General features: G+C 42.7%; 1 long non-coding RNA gene across 1 annotated transcript; it reads right to left on the bottom strand.

Annotated features, from left to right (window-relative positions):
* Positions 1-2,656: 2,656 nt before the first annotated feature.
* On the bottom strand, positions 2,657-7,727 carry LOC146194688 (uncharacterized). Its single transcript, XR_014705465.1, has 3 exons — positions 7,628-7,727; positions 6,336-6,472; positions 2,657-2,927 (listed from the first exon to the last, which is right to left on the bottom strand). It is a non-coding gene; the product is annotated as an uncharacterized LOC146194688 (long non-coding RNA).
* Positions 7,728-19,113: the final 11,386 nt, after the last annotated feature.

The following is a 19,113-nucleotide window of genomic DNA, read 5'->3' as shown; positions in this document are numbered from 1 at the left end:
GCGTTGCCTCTGTACTCCCAGCCTTGGCTAATCCATCTTTAAAGTTGGCGTCATTGGATCAAAGTCTCAGATGGTTTCCCAGCCTTGGCTCAGCCACTTTTAGAAGATGGCATTATTGGACCAGTTTCTCGAATGTGTTCCTAGTCTTAGATTAGCCACTTTCAGAAGATGGCATTATTGGACCAGTTTTTCGAATGCGTTCCCAGCCTTGGATTAGCCACTTTTAGAAAATGGCATTATTGGACCAATTTATCGGATGTATCCCCGGTCTTAGTATTTCCATTTTTAGAAGATGGTAATAATGGACCAGTTTCTCGGATGTTCTCCCTGCCTTGGATCTGCCATTCTTTGAAGTTGGCAATATCAGACAAGTTTTTCAAAATTTTTCCCTGCACAATTTTTGGACGACGGCAGTACCTCTTACAAAAATGTCTCTGATCACTTTATGCGATGTCTTTAGACAATATGATCATAGAAGCTATCGACCATCAAAAGAAAGTCTTTAGAACACGTATGATCTATGTATGACCTCCCTTCCAACAATTGGCCACCGTGATTGAATAGAATGTATTTACATAGAACGTATTTATACCTCCTATGATTAGCCTATTGATAGCGTATATGGACACTGTAACGACTGTGTTCCGATAATTGGCCACCGTTATTTTAAAGAATCGTGTTCATACAAAGTATAAATATCTTGTATTATGCTAACTGTATTTCAAGTGTCCAATAATAATGTGTATTTTACTCACTGTTCACATGCGTGTAATATTTCGTGAAAAGTGAGACTGGTGAAAGAAGCAGATGCAAATTCATACCTTCATTTATTGCACAAACCCTTGCACAGAAACACTTGGTTTCCGATGGCAACGACATTGTGTGTTTGATGTAGCGGCCATAAGAAATTTATCATGGTGTCACCTGGAAAAGAAATATACATGCTCAAAATTTCTCTGCCAATTTCACACGCTTTGTGCTAGCATCACACACATCTCTCTTCACTCAGATGCCTCTTTTTCCTCAAAATATGCTAACAGGTTTCCAACCACTTTCTGTACAAACTATACTGCAAAACACCCTCAGGAGATAGAGACTATTGCTGTGTTTAGTTGTATTCCTTCTCTATATCATTCGACATTAGTTTATCACAATAGGGGCCCAGGAAGCAAAGGAGTGAAATTTACACGCCAGTATTCTTGGTCATCAGATAAACTCTCTCCTCTGCCATTTGCTACATCAAACAAATACACATGTTGAACAAAACTTGAAGTTGGGCTAGATGGTGCATTGTAACTTGACTGAAGATAAAGCGCACGGGAAGACACACACAAGAGAAGAAGACACAGGACACGCGCTAACTCACATCTGGTTTATTTGCAGCAATAACAGCAAATATATGCTGAAAAGGGGTCATGCGCAGTACATAACGATCACATAAAGACAGAGAAAAAATATAAGGAATATTACAAAACATGATCAAGGAATATCACAAAACCCGATCAAGAACACTGATCTCTGCCTTCCAGAGCCGCACCGACGTATCGCTGACACACCTATCTCCCCTTTTCCCGATATGGAATGCCTCCAAAAGCTCACGCGCTGTCTTATCACGGCCTCTGCCCAGAATGTTAATGTCAGCCAGTCGCGGCTCGCACGCAGTGCAGTTCGCGCAATGCGCTGCCAAATTTGTCCCTCCACTCCTTAAAGCCCGCAAATGATCCCCTGCTCGATCATTAATACAGCGCCCGGTCTGGCCAATGTAGGCCTTCCCACAGGTCAGCGGGATCTCATATACGACCCCCATGCAGCAGTCGACAAACCGCTTAGAATGTTTTTTCTCACAACCGCTTGGTTTTCCAACACGCGAAATGCGTGAGCAAAGCTCCGCCATCTTCTTCGGAGCGGAAAACACCACATGCACGCCATGTCTGTTCGCCACTTTCTTCAGATGGTGCGCAACCTTATGCATATACAGTACCACAACAGGTTTGGCCGTATTTCTCACCGGAGCAGTTTTCTTCCCAAAACCAAGCGAGCCATGTTAGGGAAGAAAACACACACACCTAAGTAATTACTGAAGGAGACCAGCTACACCAAGCACCTAGGTGAATACAAGAGCAATAATAGGGAATGATAAAGTATATTATAGTTACTGGTTTGGTTTATGTGGTTTAACATCCCAAAACAGCCCAGGCTATGAGAGATGCTGCAGGGGAGGACTTCAGAGCGTTCGACCAGCTGGGGCTCTTCAACGTGCACTGACATCGCACAGGACATGAATGCCTTTTTGCTTCAATTTTGGGCTTACTGCTGAACTGGTCGTACTCAAAATAGGTTGGCGCTACTTTTATTTAAATTTAGACAAGGTCCTTTTGAGGATACAAGACTTGCATGTGTCCCAGACACATTCAGGGAGACACGCTAGCCGTGTACAAAGGCTTAAAACGTGGAGAGCTTGTCTCATTAAAACCCACCCGGCCCCGCATAATCACTTTTTAGTATCTAGTATTGCCTGCTTTGGCTCGTCAATAGTAGGCTACCGACAATAGGAGCTGAATTATTTCATCCTTAAAAAATCATGCAGCTTACTGCTGGAATATGCAGTCACACATAATTTTTGCTACATATGCAGTTAACAAGTCGTAAAAGTGTATTCCCGAGAGTAAGAAATCAAGAAAGTGCCATTCATGTCCATCCTTTCCTTCAAGAGCTTGTCACCAAGGTAAAATCTTGATCACATATGAAAGTCAAATATAGAAGAAATACCTGTCTTTTATAAGAAATCCACATGGATGCTGAAGAAACCATGCAGCTACGTCCCACTGCTACTTGTCCCGGAAGTCAGGTTGCCTAGTTTTTACTTGTCGGCACAGACCACGGCAACAGGGAGTCTCCAGATATGGCTCAATGAAGCATCAAGAGGACTGCATATGCATACGAGAACATTAGGCAGAACAGCAGGAAGAAAGTTATTTTGAATAATAAAAAAAGGAAAAGTCAAATGCACAAGTAACAGAAACAAGGAATACTTCATATGTTGCTGAGTAACAGCATAAAAACAGCACAGAATTAGAAATACAATGCTCCACAGAGGCAGACTACAGTAAAATGCTTGTGCACAAAATTCTCTTCTAGAGTGGAAGATTCAGTGATATATGCAAGGGGTTACGTGTATCTATTGTGTATGCATACGGTACTATAGGAATACATTACTGTCTGGGAAGTCAACCTCCACACCACCAGGTATCAAACTATTTCAGAAGTTTCTGAAAGATTTCTATGCAATAACAGGAAGATCTTTCACTATCAAACACAGTTGCGAACAACACTGAAATCTAATGAGCCCATGTATGTTTCTGTTAAAAATGTGCGGACGATGGAAATGTAGTTGCTGCTCCTTTTATTTATTTACTTGTAACTAATACTGCATCATTTCCAGCTATAGTATGCGTGAACACAATGCAAACAAACAATAGAGGTGAGCAAGCTTATCTAAAGATTTAGAATGACTTTTTGTAATAAAATGAACAGAAATCATTTAACTAGCCATGTACAGGAGACAATGCATGTAATAAAGCAGAGCTGCACAGATTTAAGAGCCTTAAAAGCTCTAGCAAAACACCCTTCTTGTCACTGTTGCCTTTTCACAAACACTACAGGCCGGTCGAGAGCTAGTTTATATACAATACCTCTAACTATCGCATTCAAACTGATCACTTTTTCAAATACATTGATAAACACAGGTACACATGGCTGAGCTTTCAAAACATCATCTGTTGGACAAAACCCTCATTATTCTCTTGGATAGGTCTGATAATAAAGATCAGCATGGCGAACAGCCATTCGGCGCTTCCATGCGCTATCATATCTTACAGAACACTGTTGTAATTTTCAACACCTGAGAACCAAATTCCATGGGGGTTTAAAAGGACATCTTTGAGCAAAGTTCACTGTAGGATATTGCCCCCAAAAAATCCAATCAAAACAATCTATAAACACATGTTCGACAGCCTCTGGCTTCCTGCACAAAATACAGTTCACACCCCATGGCAGAAAGATCTCTCTCTGCCATCTATGTTTATCCAGGCAGAACCCAAACATGCAATTTAAAAAAGAAGATTTTTAGCAGGCTGTAAAGGCATTCGTTTTACATGCTAGGATGCATTATTATTTGATAAACACAAAAGGGCCGCCACACTGATACTTCCCTTCGTCTTGCAGCCCACCCCTTCTGTAACAAGCCCCCTCATGTTTGCAGAACTCAAAAACACACAAAGCAATTAAACAAAAAATGTTCTCCAACAGATAAATATCAACATATTACTTTTGTTATTGCTAGTAACTATTTGGCTCTAGGGTTAACGATGCATTTATTTAGGTTGTGAATAAAATGAGTTCGGAAGTTAATTGCAAATCTTCGTGACTAGCAAGAAAGTAAATATTTGTGTATATGTTGCTTTGAGCAAAGTAATTGTTCTCATTTAGTCACAGAAAAACAGAATACCACTTGAACGAACGTCACTTCGACGATGTATTCAGTGGTACGAACTTTATTAAATCCCCCCACTGAAGCTCTATTGAACACCATGCAAACACACTTCATTTTAACAAACTTCAGTTATTGCTCATTTCAGTTCAACGAACATTTTCTGCGGTGCTATCCTGTGTCTTCAAAGTCATACTGAGCGCTTAAAAAAACACAGTCCGCACTCTTTGTAGCATATTTTTATGTTAAGAACAACTCTTCATTATCGCGTGAAGAAAAGTGGCCGTTATTTAGCTTTAAAGTGAATTGGCTGTCTAAACTAGCTTGTGACCAGATGAATCCATAGCTGTCTTTGCACGCTTAATTAGCTGTACAGTCATAGCCAGTCAAAGCCAGATCTTCAGCCCTACTAGGCCCTTTAGCTCCAAGAATTGCGAATGTGTGCATTTTGGTTAACCATGATCTGCTTGGAGAAAATGAAAGCCTTTTCTCCTCAGCAGGCCATTGTGATAGGCAAGATTCTCAGGAGCTTGCACAGTAATCGAGTTCAAAACCACTGCAGTCCTTTCAAAAGTGTTGCAAAAGGTTACGCGTTCTTCACTTGCAAATCAGCGCAATGACAGATAAATGGGCCCAGATAAGATTTGAACAACCTAAAAATCTGACAGATTTTCTCTTCTTGGGCTCCAAGATTACCTCGGAAGGAGACTGCAGCCATGAAATTAGGAGACGCCTGCTTCTGGGAAAGAGAGCAATGGTTAGCCTTGACCGCCTAGTAAAGAGCAGAGACATTAGTCTGCCAACCAAAATCCGTATAACTCGTGCTATGGTCTTTCCAGTTGTGATGTATGGATGCGAGAGTTGGACTGTGAAAAAGGCTGACCGCCGAAGAATTGACGCGTTTGAATTGTGGTGCTGGCGAAGACTCTTGGGAGTTCCTTGGACTGCCAGAAGATCAGATCAGTCGATATTATCGACCATAAACCCTGACTGCTCGATGGAGGGTCAAATTCTAAAGTTAAAGTTCAGCTACTTTGGTCATCTGATGAGAAGAGAGGAGTCGCTGGAGAAAGATGTGATGTTGGGAAAGGTTGAGGGTCGCTGGAGAAGGGGTAGGCAACGAACACAATGGTTAGATGGCATCCTCGAGGCACCGCAGATGAAGTTATGTGATGTTAGGCAGATAGTGAGATACCGGAAAGCGTGGCGTGACATTGTCCATAGGGTCATGAAGAGTCGGACACGATTGAACGACTGAATTGAATATTTCTTGAAGCTAATGGAAACAATCTTGCACGCATTTATTTCAGTCCAATAAACTTTCATTTCAACAAACTTTTTCCTAAGGTCCCTTGAACTTTGTTCAAGTGAAGCATCACTGTATGTGCACATATGCTGAGGCAGTCTAAATAAACAGTGACTGAATGTCAGCATGAACATGCACACATATGCACAGTGCAGTCAGCTATATTATGAAACTATGTCACTGAGCTATTAAAACACAGGTTTACTCAATTTTGCCTCAACTAGAAATAGTAGGTACTACTGCAATAAAACAGCTAAGTATATCTCCTGTTTTAAAGCTCTGAAGAGGCCACAAAAAATTTTCTTTAGTGCAGACTATGAGCAAGATTCACCAACACGTCTATCTTGCGCTAAATACACAGCAAGAATCATATAACAACACCGAGCTGGTTTCAAGCTTTGCATTAATGAAGCCTGTTACACATCCGCCCTTGATACTCTCAAAAGAAAACAATAAATGCAAGAAAGCATGAACCAGTAAAAATTTTACAGTTATAAAACAAACACATGAATGCAAAAAACATCAGCATGTGATACCTACCATTTTAATGTCTCCTTTACAGGAAGGATGCTTTAGGGCAGGGCATCCATGGCTGATAGAATAAACTGCCTCAACAGATTCATGACGCTGTCTGCTTCATATTCAGGCAGCACTCCCTCAATGGCAGATGAAATCTGCTGCAAAAGCAGTTTGACAATACAATTGCATCAGCTGGACTGCAAGCATTATTGCCAAACAAGCCGTAAACGCAGTAAAAGAAAGACTTCATTAAATCCATGCTTCTCAAATCCATAACATACCACTACTTTCCCTATGCTCCTAAAGAAAAGCTGTCTCAGAAAATGAATTCCTAGCAGCTCTAGGTCACATGCCGTAAGTTACCAAAAAACTCGATCCTATCATCTGTTTCAATTCTGACCCTTGTCACCAATGTCAAACATTAATAAACGAAGAACTTCCATAGTTGAAATTCACTTTTCAAAATATGCTGTTTCTCTGTGAAGCTTAAAGGTTCTTAGAAATTAAACGAAACAGAAGACTAAGTTTGAAAGCTCTAACCACTTACTTCACAGCCAATTGTTAGTTTGACCCACATAACTTGCCACGCCTCCGTAAAAAAAAAAAAAGAAGAAAACCGTTGGGACTTAAATAAACAATACGTACTGACCTACTGAGGATACAAATATAACTATTACTGTGTTGGAGTCTGCGAATTGTTATGAATAAAATGATATATCACCCCCCCCCCCCCCCCCCCCCCAATCTGTGCCTACTCGAAAGGAAAGCTTAAAATACAGTATAATTTTACGCGCAAAAGTCGTTGCTTATGGACTATTACAATCAACCTCGAATTACTGGCTCTATGTGCAAATGGCTCAGCAAACAAACCCTATAAATAAAAAAAATAGGTAGCGAGCCATCGCACACATCTGATGGAAGATAAAAATAGCGTCTACATCGCTTTTACGCAGTACAAGGCCTCTCTCAATATTTGAAGCTGACAGTTACGGCTGCGAGGCAAAGCGGTTGTTTACGTTTGAATAATTGGTAATAACTCCGCAAAAACAAACGCCTTAACTATCTGAACTTTGTTGCAAAATGATCGGAAAGAGGCCGCGGACCATCGAGGATCACTTTTTAGAACTTAACTAGGTGCTAAAAAGGCTAAACGATGAAAAATCTTCCTAGCAAATTGGTCGTGCTGTGTGCAGCAAATTAAAAAATGGGTAAACGCGTGTAAGTTAAAAACTGCTCAGTTCAGAAACATAAAATTTTCCGTGAGTATGCGCAAAGGGTTTATAAAAAAGGAATGAAAACGTTTGGCAACTTACATTGAAGATTTCTGGCAGAAAGAAGTATTTTTTTCCGTGCTCGACGTCGCCAAACGCCTCCTCCCCGAGAAGTTTTTTTGCAGGTCATCTGGGTCTTCGGTCTTCGGTGCACGATCACGTGACACAATCACGTGACGCATGCCTCTATTTTTGCAGACATTCTGAGAGCAATCACGTGACACATGGGTGCCGTAGTACAGTGGCTAGCCGTAGCCAAGCCGTAGTCTCGGCGTCCGCTCAGGCGTGTATCGTGGAGTTCGCTTTTTTTTTTTCTTTCTTTAGTCGCGCTGCCGCGCCAAGGTCGCCGCGCTGCTCAGACGAAAGGCGGGAAGCGTGTAATGCCGAGCGAGCCCCGATTCTGTGCGTTCGCAATCTTTTGCTTTCGTTCTTTTTCTTCCGGTGGTTTTGTGGGTTGGCTGGTATTCGAGGCGACGCAGAGACTTGGAGTGGCGAGCCCGCTTCTTCACAGCGCGCTGCATGGATCGTGTGTTTGCTTTCCTCATTGTAATGAAAACTTGAGTTCTGACCGTATGCGGGGCCACACATATTGAGTACCTGCGCATAAGTTATTTGCACACACGTCCGCTCACACACATGCAGATTTACAGTGGCGGAAAAGATATAGCTCTCAAGACTGAGAGCATTATCCATTTATGCTAATTAAACACGAAAAACTGATTGCTGATTTGGTTACCTTTACTCGGAGACAGCTTCGTGAATATTTTGTGAAACTTTGAAGCCATCCTTTTCGCTGAATTGATGACATCACAGCGGTATTACCATGAAATTGCTCTGTTATTCGGTAAACACATATCTATTTTCCTTTTTTTTACTTTTGATGCTGTTCATGTCTGTAATGCCTGCAATGTTTATGCCTGTAATGTGTTCCATGTAAACTGTCAAGCAGTGTGCAACTGCTTTCTCGCTGAGGAGCCCCCCTCCCCCGTCCTCGGATTTGAAAATAAGGTTGATTGATTGAGTGATAATTTGATTGATTGATTGATTGATTGATTGAAGGGCGCGTAAATGTTAACGTAGCAGTCAAATCGCCAGCGCTACCTAGCTGCCGATCCTTGGTTCGATCGGCAGCTACCGAACTTTAAAAAAATAAACTAAAGGAAGAAAGCGTGCAACGTCTGCTCTGTGATTTGCCGAGGGCAGCTCTAAGCCGTCAAAGGTTTGATACCATGCTGTCTACGTTGGCAAGCCTGCCCGCTTCTCCTTTCACACCTTCCGCACTTCAAGGGGGAGGGGGGGGTGAAGAATGCGTGCTTGCGTGCGTGCGTGCTGCTGTGTGCTTTGCTCGCAGGACGGCTAGGCGCTCCCCTTCCTCCAGCTCGAAGGCGCGCGCTCCGATGGTCAAGCGCCTCCTTGCATCCTCCCCGCGCATTGGATTTGAGACACCTTGCAACCACCCTCTCGAGAGGGTGGCTGCAGCTAGAACTAGCATAACGTTTTTAATGGATCGCAACACACGGAAGGATGAATATGTTCAGCTACAGCTGGTTCATATTCCGTGGTTCTGCATGTTAATTGCTGTTAATTGTGCCGTAAGGGCGCTTAATTTATGCACAGAGCAAGGTCAGTGCTGCGGACCGCAGGTTGCGCGGTGATATAGTTCACCAGGCTGAATGAGCGCGATGCGAATGCAGAGAGCGAATATGCGTGTTTCTGCGGGCGCATTCTATGCTGTTATGTGTGCTAGTTCGCCCGCACCGCCCCCTTCTCTGCGCCTTCCCTCTTCCGCTCTCTTCTCTTACCATTAGCGCGCCTCCCTTCTCTACCCTTGCCCTTTGCACGCACCTCACCCAGACACCACCTCCAGCAAAAACATAACAAACAAAAGTAGAACCTGTAGAGCACCCGCTCGGTTGACGCACATGCCCAAAGGCTGCTGTGTGGTCTCGGATAACCTGCGCGAGCGAAACATGCGCGCGGTCAGGAACAGTATGGCCGCTGCCTTGCCGGGAGCTGTGGCGCAGAAGTGAATAAGACAATAGGGAGTTTTAGAATAGAGGGACCCAAGGCTTGGGGCCCCCAAGGAAATAGCGTGTGGCGGCGCAACGTGCCAGTCGAGCGGCGAGTTTTAGAATAAGGGTTTTCCCGACGCAGCGGAGCCGGGCTTGCGTTCGTCGATTGCAGCGCCACGACGGTAAACCAAGAAAAAGCATTTAAATATAAAAGAGCCAACAACGCTATTTTGTTCATCAAAAAGTGCTACTATTGCACAAAACTATATTGAAACTACCAGTTATATAAACTGTTTTTGTCATACAAGACGAAATCGGCCAATTGTCAATCCAGGCCGAGGCCGGGAAAACTCATTTGAACCTTCCGCGCTTTCCGCCGTCTGGTCCCCATGGCAACCAAACGAGGCGAACTCGCTAGGCCTAGCAGCTCGGTAAATCCGGAAGCAATCAGAAAATATAGGGCGTTTTATCGCTAAAATTTGGTTGTGCGGGCATCATGAGACATAGCATAAGCTTCGTTGGCCTTTCGTTTGCCATGAACGCGTGACACCATTGAGCGGTGACGACGAATGTGTGCCGAAGCGAGCGGCCGCCGCTTGGCCGAGCGCCGCCATGTTGCCGTAACCCAAGCGACCCAACGGCGGCTTGGGGCGAACGCTATTTTGGAAAAATAGGGGCCGCCCCAAGCGTTAACCCAAGACCCCAAGCGCGCCTTACGTTCTGCGCATGCGCATTTCGACGCCCCAAGCTCCTTGGGGGCCCCAAAGCTTGGGGCCCCCTATTCTAAAACTCTCTAATTGCTAACATATTGAGCGCGGCGCTAGAAAATGTCGGCGACGCGGACGCCGATTTGTTTCCATAAGTGGTGGGCAGGGGCGTAGCGTGAACAGTGGGGTGCACCTCGACGGCGTCTGGGCGCATAGTTCTAATCCCGATCGTGTCGTTATAAAAGAAAAAAAAAGAGAAGTTCATTTTTTTTTCTGGTGAAAGTTTTGTCTTCGTCAGGGAAAAGCACTCTCCATTTTCCAGTAATTTCGGCGCGTGAAAAGGGAAGGGGGTGGAGAGGGGGGGGGGAGCTCGTTCGGTATTTTACTGAACATGTGCATATACTAAATAGTTGTGTGTATACCATCAAATAATGCTAAGTCCCGCCCATACAGCTTCTGGGCTACGTGGATCCGAGCGTCCAGGGCGTGCGCCTCTTGGAGAGCATCGCGCGATGTAACCCAACACCACACAGCGCACATTCGCCATCGTAAAGTTGGCGGCGCGGTGGCTGACGCCGTGCTGTCCGCGTTTACCTTCCATTTGTGATGTTTTAGTCTTTAATGGTGCGAGCGAGCTCGATAACAGGACTCAGTGCGTCCTCAACAAGAGCGGACGCTTGACGAAGAAATGCGCGATGAAGAAAGAGTGAAATTGTAACAGGTTAAATTTTTCAAAATATAAACTTATACGTTTTTATCAATGATTCTTGTAGATTGGTCGTATCAATTGTCTTTTTTCATTTCTTTTTTTAACAGATGTTACTCATAATAAAAATAAAAAAAGTAATTCAAATATGATTTGCAATGAACAGCATGCACTCGGTCAGTTAACTGGGACTATATACTTTCGATCTGAACATTTTTTCTGACCTGCCAAATTGCTTCAATATATTGCAATAGCTGTGTATGAGTGGTATAACCAGACATAATTGTCGAGGGCGTTATACGGCATCGATAAAAATAATTGCAAAAAAGGCCAAAGAAAGAAGTTCAAAAACTTTCGGAAGGTGTTTTGACCTCGAAACAGAGCCCTGGTTACGCCCCCGCTGTATATTGACAGGCGTATATACAGAGAAGTATATTCGCCTAACAACTTGCTATGTACTAACTTTATATGAACTGATCTAAATACACAAAAGTAACCGTGTATGAACTTCGTATTTACACATCTCCATAGAGATTAAAAGTACGTACAATATTGATAGAGTCAATAAGGTGTTAATACAAATTCTAAAGACTGTTGATGACCATTTTTGTAAGGGACCAGACAATTAATTTTCTACAATCGCTTTCCGAAGTAGGCCGCGCCACGTTAAAACGTTTGCTACAGCGGAACATCGCTTGCTGTCGTTCGACGTTTTGTTACTCTACGAGATAGGCGCGATATTATTTTGCATGGCGTACATGAGCACGCAGCTTGTGGGATATATACATGTATATCTTCTGCGTTAACTGCAGTAATTAGCCATAAAAAAGGATACCTCGATCCGTATACCGATTCGATTCTCGGTAAAAGCAGGCGGACGTCAAAACAAAGTAATGCAGCTGAAGTAACGTATGTCCGCATTCCATTTGTTATCTGGTCGCTTGCTATAGCGCGTATACCTGACGCCCAGTCTTCGCGACTGTCCTGCAGCTGCTAAAAAGAGTTATGTACTGCGAGCATTGCTGTCACGTACGCGCGCGCTGGCCGTAGGCGAAGCAACGTATGTGTACCAGCAGACACACGCATCACATTCGCGAGCCGTTCGAAATAAAGTGTCATCTCGATCTGCTGCACCGACCGCCGAAGACCGAGCGCCGGCACAACACAAAAAGTTGTGATCTGTGTATGAAATATACTATGCTACTTCTTTACGTGCAGACATAAGAATTAGATGCCGCTAATTTAATCTAGATTCTGCCTTAAAGCCATGAAAAAAGGCGCGCCAAATCTCCTAGAGGCGTTTGGCGATGGAGAACATTTATATCCGATACAAATACAGGAGGTTACGCAGGAGCTGACTATGAGCAGGCCGTCGAGGATTGTCGAGGCGAAGACGCACTGCATCGCAATGCATGCGATTGTATACAGCAGGTAGCGCGAATGATCGATCTGTTTCTATACGAAGCAGTTTTTCTGGCGAAATTTTCGCCTACAGCAAGCAGCTTAAACCCTTGTAGGTTCGACGTAGCGCGCGTCGATTGAGCGGCGCCCCTGAGCCGTCGTCACACTTCGGTAAATCACATGTTTGCATATAATTAGCCAGAAGTAAAAACTACAGTTAAACGCTGCTGTCCAGCCATTTGTGTGAAGCAGTGTATACAAACGGAAGACACGCTGGTTTTCACGCACGCGCAGCACAAACCGACAATTTATTGGTGGCACACTCGAAGTTCGAATCGGACACCAATCGCCCGATTTCGGGCAGTGTGTAGACACAAGAAAAACAGTCGCTAAAGTTACCCACCACGCGGCTCACATTTGAGCAGTTGTGTCAACTTGGTTTGTCCTATAGTTACTACCAATAGTAGATTGAAGCACATATGTGCAGCATCGTATCTGTCGTACCAAACCTATGCGAAAACCTCAGTTGCTATGTCAGATAGGCCGAACTTAAAAAACTGACGTACCCAGGAAAAATAATTAGGCTGGTGCCACGTATTTTTAGCTACAGCACCAAAATACAGCGGTATCTGAAAAAACAAATGCACCAGCTCCTTGCGATGTACCAGTATCCTTTAACACAGCTTTTTTTTTTTTAAGTGAAAATGCGCAAAGTTTCTTCGAGGCATGCGAGTGCCCCCTTTTGATTGTCTCCTACTCGTCCTTTAAAGCAATGTACAGTCATGTAATTAATGAAGTGACTGTAACATGAGACTGCTCAGCTGTAACAGAAGCATATTTAGCATGCAGGCTTGATAGAACTTCGCCTTACTGGCTATATTTCATTTCAAACAAATTCAGTCAGATATAGGTCTGCAAATTATTTGCCTCCACAACTTATTTTCTGGTTCAAATTTAAATAACTAGGTATAGAAACAAGTTATAGAAGTAACTCGATTATACCGTTAGATTTGCCGTTTGGTCATAACTTCGATATCACCGTTTTTGTCAGTATTTCTATGACATTAGCAAAACTGCACAAGAACATATATACATGGCAGAACTTCGGTGCCAAGACGACATAGGGCAGGTCGAAATTAGGAAGCGGTAAACGATACAGCATTACATAATGTGCACTAATTGCTCCTTGATACAATAGCTGAACATGTACGTATACACGAAAAGAGACAGTGGCTTATGACAAAAGGGCCATTTGTTCAACCTAAACCAGCTACACCAGTGTAGGAAATGCCCGATACCTACAATGTATTTTTGCTGCACTGGTGCAGCTGGTGTAGATTTTAAAAAATGGCCCTAAAATGACACCAAATGAAGTGTCCATTCCGCCACACTTTAGTAGCTCTTGCAAGAGCTAACTTTTCTGTTCACCCTCCAGAATGTGCTACATCTTCCTTGCTATCATCTAATGCTTACATCTGCTCTTGAAGACGAGTAAGGATGGAAGTTCTATATCATTTAGAGTAGCTAACTTCCCATTGCATAATCAAAAGGGAAAAGTGTCTATAGATGTGTCATTTATTGCTCACACGTTGCAATACTCATAACACGATTGAGATACGTGATGGCACAGTTACACAAAAAGAAACATCCGCAAGTGATTAAGTATTTCCGTTGTTTTCTGCTAGCTTTGAAGTTACATAAATGCATTTACTTAAACATCATTTCAAAAATGGCAGGATGAGCTTGAACGCAGACTTGAATGGCAGGCGACTTCCACCAACATGTACAGCTGAGGAAAGAATAATATAAACCTTGCTTAGGCGTTCACATGCTTGTTCCTTTCATGTGTAAGGAGAAAAGCGAACCAGAACCTGTAATATACACCTAACAAATAATGCTTTCAGAGTAATAGATCACAATATTTTAACCGCTAAAAAGTTCACTCCATCTCAAACTGATGAAAGCCATAGCTCAAGTAGTCTTGAACTTGTAGTGCATTCGTTGTGCAGCAAGAAAATGTATAAGGTGCACAATCAATTTGCCTTCTTCGTATGGCACGGACAGATACATCAAGGCAGCCAATAAAGTGTAGTATAAAATCATGGTGTATATGCTTCCAATAAAATACTTGATCGCACGTCCTATGCCGGGATACACGCAGGTTACTTTGCTTGATATTGGTTAGCATTATGCACGTAGAACCCCTTTTTGCTATCAAAAAGGATGGATACTAATTTGAGATGTGTACGGTCACTGCACGCTATCTAGTAGTTTAATTGTATTCACTTCATCCATCAGATCTGATGGAACAGGGCATTACAGGAAGCTCACAACACGCCTATGCCAATGAATGTTTACCAAGCTGTATTCTAATATAAGGCACGTTTTCATATATCTTTTGTGACTCCAGTAGGTTAGGTATAGAATAACTTGGATAAACTGTATAAGGGCACACACTTGTCATTTTTGTAATGAGTGTGAGTTGTCACTTCAAATGATAAATGTCTCGCTGCAATTAACTCATGAACACCTATAAAGTTTTTCGTTTTCGTTGTAACACTGCTGTCTTGATAGAAAAATTTGCCCACTGAAGAAACTGAATATATATTCTTTCACTGAAATAAGTGCATAAACTTTGAATGTCTCTGACTGAGAAAGTAATGAGACGTACTGCACACTTTTCTAAAAATTCACTTTTTCCACAGTACAGATTTCAGATTGAATTGAGCAAAGATCCAAATTAAAGGCAGCATTTATGGCCTCTTCTGAAGATATACCATCACAGACAAGAGAAGTGAATAAGTTTTGCACAGTATAATTAAGATTCCAGGTCCGCACTGATATGAAAGCAAAAAAATATTTCCACGTCTTTTATAAATTTGCCTTCATGTGCAACATTTTGTACTGTACACTGCATTTAGACTCATAATGCACCATATTAGAGCCACCATGAAATTCTGACCTCTGAAACTGCACACTTCTGGAGAACTAATAAATCATTACCTTTCATTTGACATGTAGTCTTACACAGCATGTCATTGATGCAAGCCTAGTAATAATATAAAATAACAGCAATCCAGTTTAACCTAGAACAAAAATTATGTAGTATGACAGTTCGATATGGCTGGTTGAAATAACCAGCCTGCCTTGTTCAGAATTAGTTGTTACCAGTACAATAACTGCTCCAGACTACATTTCTAACTGATGCCTTCCCCTACAGTACTGAAGCTCTCTTTAATTTAACATTCCCATCATTTCATCCACATGGTAGGAACAGCTCTTCTGCTAATTATGATAACCTGAAACAAATTATAGTTGTGCAATATTATCAGCACCACTGGCGCATGGCGAGTATTGCATTTGTGACCATTCAGTTCTGCAAAAAAGGCAATATGGTGATTGCATGCATTAACAGCCTCAGAAGGAAAAGAAAAGGAAGCTAGTCTGTGGATACATCTGTGCCAAGTGACGCGCAGAGGCTTGCATGTTATCATTGAAACAGCTGTTGCTATCAGCAGATCCTCGCTGACATTCATACTGGATTAAGGAAAACGGAGGCCCTAGGCTAAAGCGCGCGTAACCCCCCACCCCCTCCCCCGTGTTGTTCCTTCTTAAATCCCATACTACACTTCTGCAGTATACCCCATTTTATTCTAACTGCACAAACATAAAAAAATAACATGCGATCCCTGTGATTAGTACAAGAGTGGTGCGTTAGCAGCACACAGAATAGAAGCGCAGTAATTAAAATTCAGACATCGAAGTAACAAATAATATTTTATCCCATTCTAGGACTCATTCTGACACTGCCTATTTTCCTCCCCTAAAGTGGCAGAAAATAACTGAAAGAACTTCGTGAGAGATATGTAGGGTAATAGAAATGGTATCAATGGAAATTTTTCTTCTTATTTCATCTATTATTCCAACTGCATATTTTTTTATGTTATGCACCACAACAGGATAAAGGGATCGACAGGAAAAACTCTACAATCGTGTAAGCAATTAATGCAGATCACTTCACGTCAAAGGGACTAGCTCAAAGAGTGGTGGGGAATTCCTACTTTTGCAACTCAACAAGGTCTCACCAACTGCTAAATAATTCAGTCCAATTAGGTGGAGGCCCTATCTCTTCATTCTGGTTTTTTCTCTCCAAAACCTGTTGCTCATAAATTTCATTGCTTGCGACTCCATATATGGAACAGGTAAAAGTGGGCCCCCTCCTCCTACCCTTGGAGATGAGGTCTGGGCTGCAGCCTTCACTTTGATCGAGCACAGCTGACCAACACAGTCATGAAGCATCCTTTCCTGCAATTATGGCTGTTCTATTTGGATAACTTTATCACATGGTCAGGTAATGATAAGAACAAGTGAGAGAGTTGGTCAGACGTAGTTACAACTGAGGCTGCTTAACAGTACAAGGTCTAGAAGAGATTTTCAGTGCTATGTTCGTCCTCTAATATCCTCTAGGCCTCGTGATATTTCACTACTTCACTTGAAACTAGTCAGGTAATTAAATGAGATCTGGAATGATGCAAGCATACAGTAGCAATGGATATCACAAGACTAGGCCAACTGCACAACACCAAGTCTATGCCCCTGCAGTTTGCATAACCGTGCCAGGAATGGTGCCAATAATAAATTTCATTATATAAACTATGCAGTTTTCGACTTAGATGACACTGTTCAAACGCATGTCCTAAGCTTTATTTAATGAGCACTAATGTTTGCACCTCTGCACTCATACATACTATCATTTGCATAAGTCATGAATTTTTGGCATATATTCACCACATATTTATTTGCGCATGGCCTTGTTCGCAGTTGCTCACTTCAGCGTATTGCACTAAAATGCAACCGTTATTATTTTAATATTCGTCACATTGACTGAGTAGATATTCGTTGGAGCATCCTTCACAAAATCAATAACCTTTAGGGTGCTGTAACTAGTATTGCGGTTTCCTTACTGAAATGCTAAAAAGTTCCTAAAGAGCACTGAGCTGGAAAGCACGTTTTACATGCACGACCAGTGCACTTTCTCGCGTAGGCTAGAAATGTCAGCAGGTTAAGGATTGGCAGGTCATCTTTTGGCTTGTATTATTCATTGGTCATTGATTGCCTTTGTGTAACTCCTCTTGATCGCATTCTTGTTTATGGCATAGTACAACAGTTACAAGGTTATTTCACTCTAGCTATAGCAGGATGCTGGTTGACGTGGCACTGCTTTAGTTCCTTTAACCTAATATATTCTATAAATTGGTTCCATGCAGCCTCAAGGTTCCTGACATTAGAGTGTTTATAGGGCTCCCCAAGAACCTCTATATATGTATTACTTGAATTACTATAAAACCCCGGCCCGCCGTCACCAGCGGCTGCGAAACAATTGACCATGGCGGCGGTCAGACCTGTGACGCAGCAGGGGGTGCTAAGAATTTCTGGCTCCGCTGCACAGGCCGCCTTTGGAAACTGACCCTGGCAACGTTTAACGTTAGAACCCTAGCTAGTGAAGCTAGTTTAGCAGTGCTGTTAGAAGAACTAGAGGGTATGAAATGGGATGCCATAGGGCTTAGTGAGGTTAGGAGGCCGAATGAGGCATATACCGTACAGAAGGATGGGCATGTACTGTGTTATCGAGGTTTACCGGAGGGCCGAGAACTAGGAGTAGGTTTCCTTGTCAATAAGTACATAGCAGGCAATATAGATGAATTCTATAGTATTAATGAGAGGGTGGCTAGCATCATAATTAGGCTTAATAAGCGGTATAAACTGAAGGTTGTACAGGCCTATGCACCCACATGTAGTTATGATGACTAGGCAGTTGAAAGCTTCTATGAAGATGTAGAATCGGCAATGAGAAAAGTAAAGACGCAGTATACTGTACTAATAGGCGACTTCAATGCCGAGGTAGGGAGAAAGCAGGCAGGAGACCAGGCAGTAGGTGACTATGCCATTGGTTCTAGAATTAGCAGGGGGGAGTTACTAGTTGAGTTTGCAGAGCGCAATAACTTAAGAATCATGAATACCTTCTTCAGCAAACGGAAGAACCGGAAATTGACATGGAAAAGTCCTAATGGGGAGACTAAAAACGAAATTCACTTCATACTGTGTTCAACCCCCATCATTGTGCAAGATGTAGAGGCAATCGGGAAAGTGCGATGCAGTGACCACAGGATGGTGAGGTCCCGAATTAGCCTAAATCTGAAGAAGGAACGCAACAGATTAGTACGAAAGAAACACATCAACGAATTAGCGGTGAGGGGGAAGAAATGGGCATGAGCAGGACACGTAGTATGAAGACAGGATAACCGGTGGTCGCTTAGGGTAACGAACTGGATTCCAAGGGAAGGAAAGCGTACCAGGGGGTGGCAGAAAGTTAGGTGGGCGGATGAGGTTAAGAAGTTCGCAGGGGTCAAGTGGATGCAGGTAGCACAGAACCGGGTTAATTGGAGAAATATGGGAGAGGCCTTCGCCCGGCAGTGGGTATAGTCAGGCTGATGACGATGACGACGATGATGACGGTGAAACTTTTTGTACTAAACTATATTTGTACTATTTTGTACTAAACTTTGTACTAAACTATATTGTACTAAACTAAAGTGGCTTGTTGAGAGAGTTGGTTGGGCATTATATTAAAACAGCGCTAGGAACATGGACAGATTTTTTATTTTCTGGCTCGTCATATTATTTATTTGAGACTTTCATTGT

Source organism: Amblyomma maculatum, chromosome 3 (genome assembly GCF_055883805.1).
Source record: "Amblyomma maculatum isolate TAMU_Amacu chromosome 3, ASM5588380v1, whole genome shotgun sequence".
In the NCBI taxonomy this organism is placed as follows: domain Eukaryota; kingdom Metazoa; phylum Arthropoda; class Arachnida; order Ixodida; family Ixodidae; genus Amblyomma; species Amblyomma maculatum.
Note: the sequence above shows the minus strand (reverse complement) of the source record. Positions and strands in the feature narration are given on the sequence as shown.